General features: G+C 44.9%; 1 long non-coding RNA gene and 2 pseudogenes across 1 annotated transcript; 2 read left to right on the top strand and 1 right to left on the bottom strand.

Moving 5' to 3' along the window:
* Window positions 1-548: 548 nt before the first annotated feature.
* Window positions 549-6,240, top strand: LOC120650990 (annotated as a pseudogene).
* A 244-nt stretch (window positions 6,241-6,484) lies between these two features.
* Window positions 6,485-16,931, top strand: LOC120647882 (annotated as a pseudogene).
* Window positions 16,932-17,243: 312 nt separating this feature from the next.
* LOC120650993 lies at window positions 17,244-18,410 on the bottom strand. Its single transcript, XR_005665878.1, has 2 exons — window positions 17,772-18,410; window positions 17,244-17,464 (listed from the first exon to the last, which is right to left on the bottom strand). It is a non-coding gene; the product is annotated as an uncharacterized LOC120650993 (long non-coding RNA).
* Between the last annotated feature and the right edge of the window lie 815 nt (window positions 18,411-19,225).

The following is a 19,225-nucleotide window of genomic DNA, read 5'->3' as shown; positions in this document are numbered from 1 at the left end:
GCGTCAAGTTTCTGCGCGTTTGACACGCACTGGGGAGGCACTAGTGGACCGTCTGCGAGTGCGGCGTGGACTGTCCGGGAGCGTTGACGTGGCGGGGAACTACCTCAGTCATGGTTGAACTGAGTACCGTCCTCCCTATAGGGACGGACAGTCCGTCTATAAAATTGAAAGGGTTTAGTCCTATAGTTTTGTGAATCCTAAGTGCATTCTAACCATGGGTAATTGATAATGCATATGATGACATAATTAACCTTCTAATTAGCCTAGGGCAATTACAGCGTTGTTGCGCTCCTACTCCACAACCAAACTGCTACCCGAGATGCAAACTCAGTAGCTCATAGTTGTGCTAGTATGGGGTCGGTTTCTGAGCGGTCCCAGTTCTGGCTTGACTACATCCCAGAGTGGCTTTTGGGATTAGCAGCCGCTGATTGTAACCCTGTCTCAAATTAATGAAAATTCTGTGATGCTCAAAAAAAAACAAAAAAACAAACTGCTACCCGCGCCCCCAACCATAAATAACCTCAACCCTCCCCCCTGACGGTCTGGCCCCCCGCATCCTCTTCCCGGCGCATTAAACAAGTCGCGCGGCACGCTGAGGTGTCGCGGTTTCTTGGCCGTGCTGCTTTCTTCGCTCAACTTCTCGTTCTGTTCTTGGGGTTTTGGTTCGGTTTCAGTTCGTTTGTTGGAGAGTTGAGGCGTCGAGTCGGCGATGGGTATCTTCTCGCTCATCACCGGTAAGGCGGGCGCCAGCGGGTTCGGGTCGGCGTCCACGGCGGAGCAGGTCACCGACGGCGTCGACGCCAGCCACCTCACCGTCGTCATCACAGGTAACCCGTTAATCAGCCAGTAGATTACTCTATTATGATGGTGCTTATAACCAATGCTGATGCGAACTCGCCGAGCCTTGCGTTGTGGAATGAGTTTTTGCTTGCTGCTCTGATGTTCTTTGGCCCAAAAAAATGATGGTTTTCCTCTGTAATCGGGATGGTTTGTACGTGCTAACCTTTTCTCTTCTTTCTTTTGATCATAGTTGTTCTATGTAAGCTACTATTATTAAATCATTCTTCGACATGACCACTCCAATATTTTTCTCATGGTCGTTGGCATGTTTCCCTAAATTGCACCGGTGGTACAAAAGAAAGATCCCCACTGGAGGGATCCCATCGTGCGATGGACTACTTTTATTTGCTATTTTCTCTTTTATAAGATCATACACAGCTTAACTGTTCATTTTCTATTTAATTATGGATTTAGCTATTTATTAATAAAATTTGACATAAAAAATTAATGAGCTTGTAATTTATTTTTTAACTTTGAATATGGCTATTTATTGGTTGTATTTGACATATACTATCTCTTATAACTAAACCTGTTGCATTTACTTGCACCAGGAGGTGGCCACATAGGCTAGAATTCTTCGACGGCCGGATCGGCTGATCCGATGGCAAGCAACAGTTGGGAACGTAAATTTTGCAAAAAAAAAAGTTCCTCAAACTTTGGTGAAATCAACTATAATCTCGGTGCATTTCCTTGCACCAGGAGGTGGCCACGTAAGCTAGAATTCTTCGGTTGTAGATTTGACGACTAGCAACAATTAGGAACATAAATTTTGCAAAAAAATCCCTCAAACTTTAGTGAAATCAACCCGCAGTCCACAGATGAAAATTTTACAAAACAGCCCCCAAACTTTGTGAATATAAATTTTACAAAATACTCCATGAACTTTAACGAGATTGACACACACTCTACTGATTGCAATTTCACGAAAACCCCTAACTTTGGCGAAACTAAAAAGACCCCTAAACTTTAACAAAAACAACATGCACTCCATTGACGGCAATTTTACGAAAACCCCCTGAACTTTGGCTTAAACCTGGTGCATTTCTAGGAGGTGGCCACGTAGGCTAGAATTCTTCAGCCGTCGAATCGGCTGATCCAATAGCCAGCAACAGTTGGGAATATAAATTTTGTAAAAAAATCCCTCAAACTTTGGTGAAATCAACTCATAGTCCATAGATGACAATTTTGCAAAATAGCCCCCAAACTTCGTGAATGTCACCCCCTAAACTTTAACGAGATTGACACGCACTCTACTGACGGCAATTTTATGAAACCCCCCAAACTTTAGCAAAACTAAAAAGACCAACTGAACTTTAACAAAATCAACATGCACTCTATTGACGGGAATTTTACGAAAAACCCTAAACTTTGGCGAAACTAATCTGCACTCCATGATGATGGGTTGAACCGCCTCGCATATTTACACACTGCATATACCACATCATTGACACCTATGATGACTGCGGATGTATGGTCGATCTCTATACATATTTCAATGGTTCACACCTCACACACATATATTCAAGAATCCAAATCAAATTTGACCGAGCCCGCAACAAAACTTTATAAATACGGATCTATATGTCTGTGATGAGCCTCTTGGGGGGCGCCAACGGCGCAGCATTTTCTAGTTAATTAAACTATTTTCATTCCTAATATGCTTCTTAATCACAGTACTGATCAACTACTATTTTTCTATTTTTAAATTCTGAATTTATATCTATGCATTAGTCTCATTTAATACGACTCCTAGTTCAACTACTAATATTTTTATGTTTTTAATTTTGAATCACTTACTAATAAGTATTCAACATGTACTCTTTTTTTAGTTCTAATTTTTCTTATTTTTTCAATTTTAACTTTAGCTATTTACCAAAATTATTCATTATGGACTCTTTGATCAAGTTCTAATTTTATTATTTTTAAAATTTGAATTTAGGTGTTGCCAATTATATTCGGCCAGGACTCATTGGTCAAATTCTAATTTTGTTAATCATATCATAATTTTTTATTTTTTATTCCGTAATAAGCTATTTGTTACGCTCATTGCTTCTAGCATCTGCCTGCTAGACGCGTAAGAACATACATGTAGCTGATTTTCTCAAACACATTATGCACTTGCGTGGAAGCTAGCGTGGGTCAAAAACACCTCAACTTCTCGAGCAGCGATATGGTGCCGTCGTCACTCCTCGCATCTTAGGCTATGTTTGTTTGACTTTGACACATCGTATTTATGTTATCGCGAACGCCACCATCGTTTGAAAGTCAAGGGCAGTGCAATCTGCATGCGCCCCCTGAAATGGATGGCTACCTCGTCAGCATAGCACGGAACGGAAGACTTCATCCACCAGGACACATATTATATGTTTTCAAGATGTCTAGGATCTATTGCTGTCGCAATTTTATTGAAATATGTAATGTTTGGTGTTTCTCAGGAGGAGCTAGTGGCATTGGTCTGGAGACATGAAGAGTCTTCGCCCTTAGAGGAGCCCATGTCATCATTGCCGCAAGAAACACTGAGGCCGCATCAGAAGCAAGGAGGATCATCGTGGAAAATAATCCAGCAGCACGAATTGATGTTCTGAAGCTTGACCTCAGCTCCCTCAAGTCTGTCAGGGCTTTTGCAGACCAGTTCAACTCGATGAAACTTCCTCTCAACATCCTGATGTAACCCTCTTCACCTCTTGTTATGCTTGCCTTTCTTTGACATGAAAACTTCCTGTGCTTCAGTTAAATTTATTTTCAGCAATGTATATCACTTGCTCCTATTTTAACCTTTTCTTCTTGTCTATATTACACTGAATTAAGACTTACAGTTTCCTTGTCTGTTCTGCAGAAATAACGCAGGTTTGATGTTATGCCCTTTTCAACTGTCTAAAGATGGAGTCGAGATGCAATTCGCCACCAATCATCTCGGTATTCTCTTACTGCCAACATGTGTTACTTAAAAATAGCTAAAATGCTTGTCTCATTGTCTGGCACTGACATTTGTTTTACCAGGGCATTTTCTGCTTACCAATCTCCTCCTTGATAATATGAAAGCCACTGCCCAATCTACTGGCATTGAGGGCCGCATTGTGAACTTGTCATCATATGCCCACCACTTTACATACCCAAAGGGAATTGAGTTTGACAAAATCAACGATGAGAAAAAGTATGTGCCTTTAAGTTATGGTATTCTTTTGTGGGCATTGACTGTCGATTGAACTGCAAGGATCTTTTATTGGCAGATACAGTGATACATTGGCTTATGGACAATCTAAGCTAGCAAACATACTGCATGCAAAGGAGCTTTCTAGACGGCTCAAGGTATTATTTGTCCTCCTAGTATTCTGCTCTAATTTATTTAAATCTGTCACGAATGATAGAAACCTGAAGTGAAAACAAGCTTTCCATCATGGCTCAATCTGCTAGACGTATGAAATCTAGACTAAATTCACATCAAACTATTTTAATTAAAAATGCTGACATAAACCAATTCAGATAGCATATGAAACCAAACCACACCACTCCATCAAAGGTAGAGTGGAAGATGGAGACCTGCAACTAGTGCAGGAGTCTACTGCCGGTGATACTTTTAATTCCTAGCGTAGGAGACTATAAACTTAGTTGCTCTGCTTTTGACGTAGGGTCTATATATGTCTAGGCACACTGCTTTGCAAAATATAGCTACTTGTCATATTGAGTCACCTCCAACAAATTTCAGTTAATTTCGATAAAATTTTATAGTGTGAACGTGATGTTTTATTTCCAAGGTCCAGCTATTGATGTGGGACCACGTGTAGTTCTAGTCACAATGCTTACAGCGCCAGTCATACTGAATCATCTCCAGAAATTTCAATAAAATTTTAGTGTGAACGCAAGATTTTATTTCCAGTGTCTGACTTTTGACGTGGGGCCAACATGTAGGTCTAGTCAAACTGCTTTGCACAGAGTAGCTGCCAGCCATACTGTGTCAACTCCAACAAATTTCAGTCAATTTTGATAAAATTTTGTGGGGTGAACGCGAGCTTTTATGCAAGGTTTTATTTTTAGGGTCCAGCTGCTGATGTGAGGCCCATTTGTGGGTGTAGCCACAATGTTTTGCATAGAGTAGCTACCAGTCATACTAAGTCATCTCCAACAAATTTTAGTCAACTTCGATAAAAATTCATGGTGCGAACACAAGATTTTGTTTTCATGGTCCGACTCTTGATGTGGGGTCTACGTGTAGGTTTAGCCACTTGGCGCTATTAGTATCCCAAACCAAATCAATTCATTTCTCTTGTGTAACCAAACCAAACCGGACTGATCGCTAAAGCAATTAGTTTCCACCAAATTGAAGTAGGACCAATGCAAAATCCAAACCACTCTAACCGGTTCCCACCCAAACCATTAGCAGCTTGAATCATGATCCTGATGCTATTGCCTGTACATTATTATGAACTAGGGGCCACTGGTAAGCAATATAGCCTGTGCAAATTTTGGGAGCTAAATAATTTTAAATCTTTTGGAATAGTGTTAGATAGCATTATTAGTCCATTACAAAGATTATTTAGACTACCTCCCTTTGATCTCGATCTGTATTATGTGCATTTAATTCTATATTACTCACAGGAAGAAGGAGCAAACATCACAGTTAATAGTGTTCATCCTGGAATGATCATGACCAATTTGATGAGGCACTCCTACGTTCGCTTGAGTATGCTCTCTTGTTCTTTTTTTTTTTCTCACGGAGAATCTATGTTCTGGTCTTACCTAGGAACACTTAACTTCCGACAATGTTCTAAAACACCTTGTTTCTCTTGCAGAGTTGATTCAAGTTGCAACTTACTTACTGTGGAAGAATGTGCCCCAGGTTGGAACCAGATCTTCGCAATTCATGCTTTTAACCAACTATTCTTCCGATAACAGTTAAAAAATTGTCACTGGGTAAAAGTAATCTAATATAATTTTGCAAATACTGTTCTGAATTCGATTTTATTTTTTTATCATTTTATTTCCCAGGGAGCAGCAACTACTTGTTATGTAGGAGTGAACCCACAGCTGAGGGGAGTGACAGGAAAATACTTTGCTGACTGCAACGTGGCGACGACGAGCAAACTGGCGAAGTGCGACGAGTTGGCAAAGCAACTCTGGGACTTCAGCGAGGAGCTGATCAAATCTGCGCAATGAGAGCCGTAGGATCTGGATCAAAGGAGTGTTCTGATTGTGCTTGGCATATGGGGTTATTAGTGATTACTGGTTAATATAGTAGCGGTGGTTATAGGAACCTGAGCAATTGTAGTGAAGCTCATGGTGTTCAGAAATAAATCTCCATGCATGCGTTCCTAGATTATTCCGGTAGGACAAAGATTAACAGGTGTACGCTTGTCAATATCTGTCCAATATATATATGTGCAGCTCAGTTCTGGTTTGAAATTCAGATCTGTATTCCCCTGAAACTTTCGTTTCCTTCAGTTTTTGATTTTTTTTATTGCTTTGGTGTCTGAATTCTGATGACATATGGTGTTGCTACATTCTGAATCTATACTGAAAACATTGGAAACTAGAAGGGAAGATCCAAGATTCGTATATGAACATCAGAAATATTTCTGATTCTTGTAAACGAATCGAGAATCTCCTTCAAAAAAAAAGAATCCAGAATCACATACACGGCCTACACATGTTCCAAAGACGCCGGCTCCTCGTCGTGATCATCCTCCCACACCCCGACAGCCGTGGTGAACCAGACGGCGCCAGTGACCACGACGGCGGCGAAGACGAGCGGGACGACGACGTCGGGCCTGGCCCGGCCGAACATGCGCAGTGCGTTCGAGTTGGCTGGTTGGTCGGAGGCGCGACGGGTCTGTGGCCCTGCCCATTGCCAACGCAACAGCCCAGTCCGTTCCCGGCACAGCCCATCCTCCCGTTCCTCTTTTATCGAGCCCGTCTCCCGCGTCGTCTGCTGCCACCGCCGCCATCGCCCGGCAGTCTCGAGCGCGCCGGCGGCACGCCGCCCGCGCCAGTTCACTTCACGGGAAGCTCGGAGAACCACCAGGTACCGGCCAGCGCCTGCTCCGTGCCTCTGGCCTCCGCCTCCCCCTACGGCACAGTGCCGCACTGCGCTGTTCAATTGGACCTCGCCGGAGCAGCGCTGCTACTGCTGTATCACGGTGCCGCGGCCGCGGCTGGAGTCCTCCATACTCGCCGCCGCCTGCAGGTTCAGCAAGCCCGTCGCTCATACGTATCACGTCCTCTCATTACCCGAATACTCTCCTCTCCTGCGATTCCACTACACGATGCAATCCTCCATCCAACAGCAAACGATGTTCCCCCATTTTTGTTAAATTTCTAACGGAAGGAAAGAGAAAATTGCAGCAGTTTTAGGACTCCAATCGTTGCACTTCGCATATTTGCCATTCCAAATATTAACATCGTAAAATTGAGACTCCAAACAAGTGTTTCTTGATTATACTTCCATTTGGAGTATTTTTCATTCCTTTTCTTTTTCTTTTCAGGTATTTGGCAGAGTGAAATGACCTTCTTGCCCTTCCTCTTTTCTGTTGCATCCCAAGTCGATCGGTTTGCTGGGCGCGCTCGCACGGAGCTTCGTTGGGCGCTCGTGGTCCTGTCGCCCTGGCCGCCGCAGTTTGGTTGCCGCCGCTACACCAAGCCGCACGACGGCCACGGCGGCAGCGACGCGCGCGTCCCTAGCACGTTCTACGGTCACCGCCGTGCGCGCATCACCCTCGCCGTGCAGGAGCGCCCCGGCAGCCTCCCATCACTCATGCTCGAGCTCGGCATGCCCACAGGGAAGCTCATGCAGGAGCTCTCCGCCGGTGGCCACGTCCGCATCGCCCTTGAGTGCGAGAAGAAGTCCAAGTCGTCAGCATGGCCACACCGGGCGCAGCTACATTGGCGCTGGTGGCCTCGGTCGGGGCAGGCAGGATGGCCACACCGGGCGCAGCTACGTTGGCGCTGGTGGCCTCGGTCGGGGCAGGCAGGATGGCCACACCGGGCGCAGCTACGTTGGCGCTGGTGGCCTCGGTCGGGGCAGGCAGGATGGCCACACCGGGCGCAGCTACGTTGGCGCTGGTGGCCTCGGGCCGGCTGGGCGCAGCCACGGCGACGCCGCCGTCGGCCGGAGCAAGCGCGTCCACGCTGGGCGCAGCCAGGCCGCTGCTGCCCTAGGGCAAGCCGAGCGCAGCCATGGCAGGCTGGGAGTGCGTCAAGAAGGGAGGGGACCGGCGTGTGGCGGTGGGGCGGTGGCCGGCGGTGGGGTGGTGGCCGGCAGTGGGGCGGCTGCTGGAGGTCTGGAGGCAGCATTCTAGGTTTCCGTCCAGTCGCGTGCAATAGGAGAATACGAGAGATCGACAAAACAATGCATCCACGAGATCATGCAGAGGGGCAAGAAGGTAGTTCCACCATACAAAATACCTAAAAAGAAAAAAAAGAGGAAAAATACCCTAAATGGCAGTATAATCAAGAGACACTTGTTTGGAGTCCCAATTTTACCATGTCAATGTTTGGAATGGCAAATATGCGAAGCGCAATGATTGGAGTCCTATTTTTGCAATTTTCTCGGGACTAACTGGGCCGCAGGTACCATGTGCAGTTCTTAGGAGCCTTGGCGTGCTTGGGTCGTGCCCACCAGCTGTTCGACAGAATGCCTCAGAGGGGCCACCACCCGTGGGCTTACCCCGTGCTTCCACCAAGGTGTCCTTCCACGTGGGCACGTGTTTGGATCGCTGAGATTTTGCCATGCCAGTGCTTCGGAACGTTCCAGTGAGGTCCATGTTGGAGTTGATCTCCCCGGCCCGATCCAAAGATCGGGCCGGACTCCCTCTCCGCGCCCTGATCGGGGGCGCCCAGCCCAGTATGGCTGGTGGGCCCCCGTCGCCAGCGCTATATAGAGAAAGGGAGGGGCCCGGGGCACAGTAACCAAGTTTCGCCGCCGCTAGAAACCCCTCCCACAACCCTACCGATCTAGGGCTGCGCTCGGTCGATGGGAAGTTCCGCCGCCACGACGTCCTCCTCCGCCAACCCCGTCGTCGGCCAGTGCCGGTGGAGGCCCGAAGGCCGCCGGGACCTGCGCCATCCATTGCGGCCAGTGCCGGTGGAGGCCCGAAGGCCGTCGGGACCTGCGCCATCCATTGTTGCCGCCGGATCCGCTCTCCACCGACCCGGACTTCCTCGCCGCCATCGACGCCATGACGAACCAGACGTCGAGCTCCTCTGCGCCTGCTCCTGCGGATGGTCTGCGCTTCCTATTCCTCTCCATTTCTCTTCTAGTACTAGACTAGGCATGAACTACTTGTATCTCGTACTCAGAAGTTGAACCCCAGACCCGGTTTTGTACACTAGACTTGATCTTGTACAGAAACTCAGAAAGATTGTATCTAACATTAGTATCAGACGCCGATCTAGTTGTAGATCGGGTCCTTTTGGGGTCAGTGCACTCAGATCCGTGCTCAGAATGTGGTAGAATCAAAGGAGAAACCAAGAATCGATCTCGAATCGAATCAAGAAACCCTAACCCCAACTCCAGAAACCTTAACCCTAAGAAATCCCGAATTGAATCAAAAAGAAAACCCCGAAGAGGGCCCACCTCTCCCGGCCGCCGCCGCTCGCCGGCGCGCGGAGCAGAATCTGGCCGCCGGCTGCTCGCCGTCGCGCAACGTCGTGCGCGGGTCTCCGGCTGCAAGATGCAGAACTGGGCGCCGCCCGCGGCCACCTCGACGGCCCCGCGCTCACCCGCGGGCAAGCGCGCCGCCGGAGAGGCAGCCGCAGTAGCTTTCCCTGGCCGGCGTCGCCGCCTCCGCGTGAGAGAAGGAGGGAGAGGAAGAAAATAGAGCTAGGGTTAGAACCGGTCGGCCGACGGGGGTTTTGTTCCTCCGAGATGAAAGGTTGACCATCGGATTTGATCCGATGGCCAGGAGCAGTCGGCCGGTGGGCGGGCCAAATTTGGCCTAGGCGGGCGCGGTACTCGGGCCACTTTCCCAGCCCAGGCCCAGGTTGCGGCCTGGGCGCGGGGGCGCCGCAGTGCACGCAGGCCGTGGGCCGCTTTTCGGCCTCGGACCAAATAAACAGAGGAGAATCAAATTTCCTTTTTTATTTTTCATAAGCCATTTTGAATATGTTTTTGATGAATATGTTTATTTAGAATTTATTTTCTGTAAATTGATGCACCAACATGTATTATTTTTAGAGCAGAAAATCACATAATTGTGCTTCTGAATATTTAGAATTTTACATGTTTCCGCTGCAAGAATTATTTTTTGTCTCTATGTTAATTTGAACCAACGAGATAATTGATATAGAGGCATATAGAAATTATTTCTCAGAATTTTTCGTACTTTATGATATTGTAATTTCTGACCAAAGTTGATATTGCAATATTATAATCTTGTCCAGAATTTTTCATGCATTATGTCTTTTTCGGCCCAACGGTGATTTAGATTTAATGCATAGATTATCGCATGTTTTAATTTTGACCAACGTTAAATTGATACATGTATTTATTGTTGTCCTCACACATTTTGAATTGAAATTTCAAGCTCTGCAGCTATTATAAGTCTTATAAATGGCATCCCAGAATTAGATGGCACCAACTATGGGAAATGGTACCAGAAATTTGAGATTGCGCTGGCGATGGGCAATATAGATTTGGCCATCACAATGCCGGCCCCAATAGAGCCAGAAAAGCCCGTGAGGGGAGAAAATGAAGAGGCCACTGCTTGGGCTCTTCGTGAAAAGAACTATGACACTACTTGGACCAGATTTGACATTGAGCGGGCTCGGTGGAGAGCTTCAAACCGCAAGTGCCTCGTGATCATCAAATGTTCCATTTCAGATGCAATCAGAATGTCAATCACATATTGCCCCACGGCCTCAGAATACTTAGCCAAAGTGAAGAGTTAGTTTACTGGTTCCTCCAAGGCTTCTGCTGCCACTCTTGCTGAGCAGCTTATGACTAAGAAATATACTGGCGGCACCGGTGGCATTAGAGATCACATCTTACAGATGAGCCACATGGACAACAAGCTCAAAACAATGGACATGCCATTGCCAGAATCGTTCCTTGTTCAGCTGATCTTCAAGTCCCTACCAAAGGAATTTGCGACTTTTCATGTCAACTACAACACCTTTCCAGAAAATTGGGACATTGAGAAGCTGATTGGCATGTGTGTTCAAGAAGAAGATCGCCTTCAACATGCCAATGGTGGCGAGCTTATTTTTGCAGTACAGCAAAAGAAAAAAAAATTATCAAAACAGGAGACCTTTCCCACCAGGCAAGCATCAGAAGGAGAATGGCCCTTCCAAACCACCTCAGCGCAATGTCCAGAAAAACTGGAAGAATTTCCCAGTTACGTTGAAAGAGATCAGTGCCTTGAGTGCCTTGGAAGTGGGCACTACAAGAGGGATTCTCCCAAATTTCTGAAAAAACGGCTAGAAGAAGGTGAGGACACTATTACCTTTGTAGATAAATCCCTGTATTTAAATTATGATAAATCCACTTGGTGGATTGACTCTGGTGCAACTTGCATGTTGCTAATTCCTTACAGGGGGCAAGTATGAGGAGAAGACTGCCAAGCGGCAGAAGAAGAATTAAAGTTGCAAACGGACTAGAAGCTGAAGTCGAAGCCATCGCATAATTTTATTTACAGTTAAATAGTGGCTTTGTACTTTGTCTTAGAGATGTTCTCTATGTACCGTCTTTGCAAAGAAACTTAATAAGTGTATCGAGATTAGATGATGACTCGATTGATTGCCATTTTGGAGATGGCAAGTGTGAGATATTATTTGATAAAGAATGTGTTGGTCTTGCCTTCCGACAAGACAAGTTATACTTGCTTTCATTAATTGAGAATGGTAATGTTGCTTGTTCTGAGAATGAGAATGCCTCCTCATACGAGAATGTTACTAAGAAACCCAAACGAATTGAAGCAATCTCGTCGAAATTATGGCATTGTCGTTTAGGCCATATTTCGAGGGGGAGAATAGAGCGCTTAGTGAAAGCATCAATTCTTCTACCATTAGAATTTTCAGATTTAGAACAATATATCGATTGCATTAAAGGAAAATACGTTAAGAACATAAAGAATGGCACCAATCGAAGTGCGGGAATTTTAAAAATAATTCACACAGACATATGTGGACCGTTCCCTGTCACTACTGTGGATGGTTATAATTCTTTCATAATGTTCACAGACGATTACTCGTGTTATGGCTACATTTATCCAATCAAAGAGCGATCAGAAGCGTTGGATAAATTCAAGATATTTAAAGCAGAAATAAAAAATCAACATGATTTAAAGATAAAGATAGTCAGATCAGACCGTGGGGGAGAGTACTACGGTCGGCACACCCCGTATGGCCAAGTTCCTGGACCTTTTTGCGAGGTTCTTACAGGAAAATGGCATAGTTGTCCAGTATTCTACACCGGGCGAGCCTCAGCAGAACGGAGTGGTTGAAAGAAGGAACCGTACCCTGATGGATATGGTTAGAAGCATGATGAGCTACTCCACGCAACCGATTAACTTGTGGATGGAGGCGTTAAAAACCGCCATCTACATTCTTAATCGTGTGCCAAGTAAATCGGTGCCGAAAACACCGATATGAATTATGGACAGGAAGAGAACCCTCGCTTAATCATTTTCATGTATGGGGCTGTCCAGCTGAGGCCAAAGTGTTTAATCCAAATATTGTGAAGCTAGATCCCAAAACAGTCAGTTGCCATTTTATTGGCTATCCAGAAAAATCGAAAGGGTATCATTTCTACTGCCCTGACAGACACACAAAGTTTGTAGAAACAAGACACGCTGCCTTCTTAGAAGATCATATGATCAGGGGGAGCATGGCAGCCAGAAAAATTGATCTTGAAGAGAAGCGGGTATTTGTTCCAACTCCGATGACTCAAGAGCCATATTTCTCGTTGCCTGTGGTCGCGGCACCAATATAGCAGGGAACTACAGTGCCAACACCTGTTGTCAGTTCTCCCGACGTGGCAGAAAATGAAAATGAGGAGCCCGCTCCTCATGATCAAATAGAATCCGAACAAATAGAACCCATTGCCATGGATGAGGGGGAGCCGCAGCAGCCTCCTGTGCAAGAAATACCAGTCCCAGTGGCCTTGGGTAGGCCACAAAGAATTAGAAAACTAGCTATTTCTGACAACTATGAAGTCTATAATAGCGAAGAAATATAAAATGAGAGTGATCCCACCTCGTTTGAAGAAGCCATGAAGAGCGTAAATTCATCCAAATGGTTTGCAGCTATGGAAGATGAAATAAAATCCATGAGTACCAATAAAGTTTGGGACTTAGAAGAAATTCCTAAAGGAGCCAAAACAGTAGGCTGCAAGTGGGTCTACAAAACGAAATGTGACTCCAAAGAGAACATAGAAAGATATAAGGCGCGATTCGTGGCAAAAAGCTTCACGCAAAGAGAAGGAATTGACTACAATGAGACCTTTTCTCCGGTCTCATATAAAGATTCCTTCAGAATAATAATGACCTTAGTGGCACGTTATGATTTAGAATTACATCAGTGGATGTAAAGACGGCATTCCTAAATAGGGATCTATATGAAAACGTCTACATGGCACAACCGAAAGGTTTTATCGTGGAAGGAAAAGAATATTTAGGGTGTCGTCTGAAGAAATCGATTTATTGCTTAAAGCAAGCTTCAGAGCAGTGGCATTTAAATTTTGATGAAACAATCAGAAAGTTTGGATTTAAAGAAAATGAAGAGGACAACTGCATTTATGCAAAGTTTAAGAATGGAAAATATATTTTCCTCGTCCTATATGTGGATGACATTCTGCTAGCTAGCAGTAATGTTAATCTACTACTAGAGACAAAAAAATTCTTGTCCTCGAATTTTGACACGAAAGATCTTGGTGAAGCTTCATTCGTTTTAGGAATTGAGATTCACCGAGATAGAAGAATAGGGGTTTTAGGATTATCGCAGAAGGCATACTTAAAAAAAGTATTAAAGAAATACGGTATGCATGCGAGCAAGCCCACACCTGCTCCAATAGTCAAGGGCGACAGTTTCGGAAAACATCAGTGTCCTAAGAACCAGTACGAGCTCGAACAAATGAAGGCAGTGCCTTATACTTCAGCTGTCGGAAGCTTACAGTATGCATAAGTGTGCACACGCCCTGACTTAATTTTTGTTACCGGGGTACTTGGCAGATACCAAAGTAATCCAGGTATAGAGCACTGGAAGATGGTAAAGAAAGTTTTGCGCTATGTGAGGGGCACAACTGGCCTCATACTAACATACAGAAAATCTGACACTTTAGAAATAGAAGGTTATTCATATTCAGATTTTGCAAGAGATGTAGATGATAGAAAATCCACGTCTGGATATATCTTCACTCTTGCAAAAGGAGCAATATCGTGAAAAAGCTCCAAACAGCCAGTTACAGCATCCTCCACGATGTATGCTGAATTTGTGGTATGTTACGAGGCCTCCGGGTAGGTCACATGGCTAAAAAAATTTGTACCCGGATTGAAAGTGGTAGACAGCATAGAAAGACCACTAAAATTATACTGCGACAATGAGCCTACAGTGTTTTATGCTCATAACAATAAGTCGAGTGGTGCTGCCAAACACATCGACATTAAGTTTTACGTTGTTAAGGAGCAAGTCCAGGATCAAACAATTTGTCTGGAACATATCAGAACGAACCAGATGTTAGCGGATCCGCTTATAAAAAGCCTACTATCCAATGTGTTCAGAGAACACTTAGCCGGCATGGGTTTAAGGGAAAGCCTATGATTCCTGGACAAAGAGGGCCCAAGAATAAGATTTCGTTTCAGACAGGAAAAGTGATGGTGGCTGTTAATCTAACAGTAATAATTGTCATGGCGAGGCACGCCCGATATACTGATCTGCGATGAGATGGACCAAACTCAGATAAAGAACAAGAATAAGAACAATAAGAGATTAAGGGGGGAATGTTGGAGTTGATCTCCCCGGCAAGATCCAAAGATCGGGTCGGATTCCCTCTCCGCGTCCTGATCGGGGGCGCCCAGCCCAGTATGGCTGGTGGGCCCCGTCGCCAACGCTATATAGAGAAAGGGAGGGGCCCGGGGCACGGTAACTAAGTTTCGCCGCCGCTAGAAACCCCTCCCACAACCCTACCGATCTAGGGCTGCGCTCGGCGGACAGGAAGTTCCGCCGCCACGACGTCCTCCTCCGCCAACCCCATCGTCGGCCAGTGCCGGTGGAGGCCCGAAGGCCGCCGAGACCTGCGCCGTCCATCGCCGCCGCCGGATCCGCTCTCCACCGACCCGGACCTCCTCGCCGCCATCAATGCCATGACGAACCAGACGTCGAGCTCCTCTACGCCTCCTCCTGCGGATGGTCTGCGCCTCCTATTCCTCTCCATTTCTCTTCTTGTACTAGACTAGGCATGAACTACTTGTATCTCGTAGTCAGAAGTTGTACCCCAGACCCGGTTTTGTACACTAGACTCAATCTTGTACAGAAACTCAGAAAGATTGTATCTAACTGTCCACGCTAGTGAAATCCTGACAACTCTCAAGTCCATTGGTGGCAGCGACAACACTGATCTCAGCGATGCTCTCCGTCAGTTTGCAGAAAAGATGGACGAGGACCTTGTCCTCAAGGTCCTCCAGAAGCAGCGGTCCAACTGGCAGGTCGCGCTGGCATTCTTCAACTGGGCGGCAGGGCTACCTGCCTACCTGGCTGCGCCCATGGGTCGAGGGCCTATACTGAGATGCTGGACATTATCGGGCGGATGAAGAAGGTCAGGCTCATGAGGCAGCTGTTGGATGAGATCCCGGAGGAACGGCGGGTGGTGGTGGTAACCAACAGGATGTTTGCCGTGCTGTTGAACCGGTATGCGGGTGCACACAATGTGCAGGAGGCGATAGAGGTGTTCTACTTGAGGAAGGACTACGGGTTTGAGCTCGACTTGGTTGGCTTCCATATCCTTCTGATGTCGCTGTGTCGGTACAAGCATGTTGGGGAGGCGGAGGCGCTGTTCCGCGAGAAGAAAGGTGAGTTCCCGCATGTTATAAAGAGCTGGAATATCATACTGAACGGTTGGTGTGTGAAGGGAAGCTTTAGAGACGCTCAAAGGATTTGGAACGATATCATTGTATCCAAGGTTGAAAGGGACCTGTTCACCTATGGTACATTCATAAAAGCACTGACCAAAGATGGCAGAATTGGTGCCGCAGTGAAGCTGTTCAATAAAATGTGGGAGAAAGGCATTAATCCTGATGTGGCGATCTGCAACTGTATCATTGACCAGTTTTGCTTCAAGAAAAGGATTCCAGAAGCACTTGAGATTTTTGGAGAGATGAATGACCGATGTTGTCTGGCAGATGCAGTGGCGGAGGTAGGATTGGGGAGAAGGGGGGCTAAATCAATAGAGTTGTTAATTTGTATGAAGTTTTAATGGTGAATTAGTGTTTTGCTACAGTAATTTGAGTGTAATTATTTGTTTTAGGGGGGGCTTGAGCCCCCCTCCTGTATCCGCCCCTGGGCAGATGTGGCTACATATAACACTTTAATAAAATACTTGTGTAAGATAAACTGGATGGAGAAAGTTTATGAGCTTTTGGATGAAATGGAAGCAAAGGGCTGCCCTCCAAATACTACGACGTATTCTTACATTCTGAAGACAACTGAAAAAACCCAAAGATGTCATAGCTTTGATGCAGAGGATGAAGCAAGGTGGTTGTAAATTGGATTCCGATACATATAACTTAATATTGAACCTTTATATCAATTGGAATGGAGTGCAGCAAGTATGGGATGAGATGGAAAGGAGTGGATCTGGTCCAGATCAACGATCATTTGCTATTATGGTTCATGGCCTTTATTCCCAAGGAAAGCTTGATGAGGCTCTGCAATATTACTCAACAATGAAATCAAGAGGGATGATTCCAGAACCAAGGACCAAGATACTGGTGAAATCTATATATATGAAGAAAGATGGGGCTGCCACAGAAGATCGGTCTGCAAATATGACAGGGAAGGATCTAAAACTGGATCCACGATCAAGACTATTCCATGTTCATAAATAGTTTGCTGTCAAATCTTGCTTCTATTACCTGAACAGAGGATTGCTGGGCACATATTTTAGGTTGGAAATCTTCAAATCAGTTTCCAGATCACAATGGTAACATCTTGGGCTACAATAAATCATCAGCAAAGTGTGTTGGCATTATGGTATCCCAGAAAGTTTTGCTCAGACTTTCAATGCCAGGTTATGTTTTTTATGTCTGATATGGATCAATTGCAAGTACTGTATTTCATGCTCGTATTATGTAGGATGTGTGAAATGTGTACAGATGTTTGTTTATTCATATGTTATGCGTGGCTGTGTCTACTTTCTAGTTGTTGCCAACATATGCAGCAGCAGGTAGCTTCAACCGCTCAGAAACCCAAATGAAGGATGGCCCAGGAACTTGCACCTCCGTTTTCTTTTGTTAAATTCATAGATCATACAGTGCCTGGCTTTGCAGGAACGCATATCTAGTACATAAAGAGTTCTGTTCGGCCATTTCCACAATGCTAATCCTGAATTGTTCTCTGGTAAGATATTGTTTGTTGCTAATTTGCTGCCTCTGAACTACTCCCTGCCACTTCTCTTGGTTGTTTGTTCACTGTCCTTTGTCTGCATTTTTTTTGATATAGTCAGCTATTCTTATTTGAAAAGTACTTGATTAAAGATAATAATTCTGTTTGCACCCTTTAAAGAATTGTGTTGATGAGAAGGAATGATGCGTTTCTTTTTTTCTAAGAGTGGATCCTGATACAGTATGCAGCCATTGAGATGCATGCTATTAGAGATTCGTATCTAAAGTTTGCCAGATCTCTTTTTGGTGGAGAATGGAGTAATAGCACCAAACCACAATGATTTTCCACAACAGTGAATACATTGGACTGAAAATGGACAAGATGCCTGCAGGTGATTAGCTTACCTGAAATAACTGAAGATGTACATGACTTTTCAGCTTTATAATTCTTCCCTGCATTTATTTTCATCAGATATATGGAAGTATAAAAGAAACTTAAAAAATGTGTCAAAATGGATTAGATCCAGAGGTTTACCTGTCTGTATGACAAATTTTTGTAGAGAATTCAGCAACATATATGAGTCAAAATACAACCAATGCTCTGCAAATTCCAGATAGCATGACTGGAATAAAAGCGCCTCAATTGGTTATGTTATTTTTTCTTAAACACGCGTCCATTGGTTATGTAGCTCCAGATAACTCAACTTTTTTTCCCTCGAACGTGAAGGAGAACTGTGCATCATTATATTAAGAAAAAAATGGGGGGGTTTATCCCCCCAAAATGTTACAGATGAGAAGGGGTTGTAACCCCCTAAAAACATCTACACTGACTTGTCTTTCGAAGAGAAAATACTAGACCAGGATGGACCAAAATCTAACTGTCTCTGGGCGCCAGGGCGAGGAGAAAGGAAATTCCTCTAGCCCCGGCCAAGGACCGTTGCTGCAGATCTTTAAAGGTGGTCGAGATGGTGTTCGAGATACTAGGAGAAGCACCATCAAACACACATCGATTGTGGTGATTCCATAAATTTCAGGCTCCTAGAATTATGACTTATGGTGGTAATTTTCAGCCATTAAGGACTTGACCAGACACCCTGCCACTTGCATTCACCCACCATTCATCAAAGTTTGTATCCTCAAGGTTTGGAGTCAGCTCTTGTAGACCAAATCTCTGCAGAATATAGAACCACATGTGGCAAGCAACCACATCTGAGGTGGTTGTGGCTTGAAAAAACCGAACCTGGAAAACGATGGGCCAGATAACTCAACTTATTGTGTTGTTCCCTGTAGTTCTCTCCATGGTCCAAATGACATTTGTGATTTGTGATCAGTTCTATGTGTGAATTTTGTAGCATAAGAGGTAGACTCTGAGGTGTTAACTTAGAGGCCGGCTGGATTTCCATAAGTAATAAGTTTGCCAAGGATACCAAGAGGTGGGAAAAAAAATACCCTTGGATATAGCAGACCCAACAATCTTTCTGCATGTAGCATCAAAGGATTGAATTACAAGAAACAGAATCAAAGATTTTTTGGTTTTTGTCTTCGGGCCAAGAGAGCATACGGTGATGAGAGTCAGAAACAGAGATGCCTGCTGGATTGCTGTTGGAAATTTTTTGTACCTATTCCTTTTCATGTTAACTTGAGAATATAGTGCTTGTAGTCAATGCAAGAGCAATGATCAGAACTGCTCTCTTGATGTATGTAGTTACTTGAAAAAATTGGAGCCATATATGGGATTTGGATTGGATTTTATTTCAATCTGTTTTCTCCACCAGTCCGAAAAAAAGACTAAAATGTATGCAATTTTTACCTCCTTAAGGTATATTGCCTTAACTGCACATTTTCGGGGCTGAAATCTT

This window comes from Panicum virgatum, chromosome 9K (genome assembly GCF_016808335.1).
Source record: "Panicum virgatum strain AP13 chromosome 9K, P.virgatum_v5, whole genome shotgun sequence".
NCBI classification, from domain to species: Eukaryota; Viridiplantae; Streptophyta; class Magnoliopsida; order Poales; family Poaceae; genus Panicum; species Panicum virgatum.
Note: the sequence above shows the minus strand (reverse complement) of the source record. Positions and strands in the feature narration are given on the sequence as shown.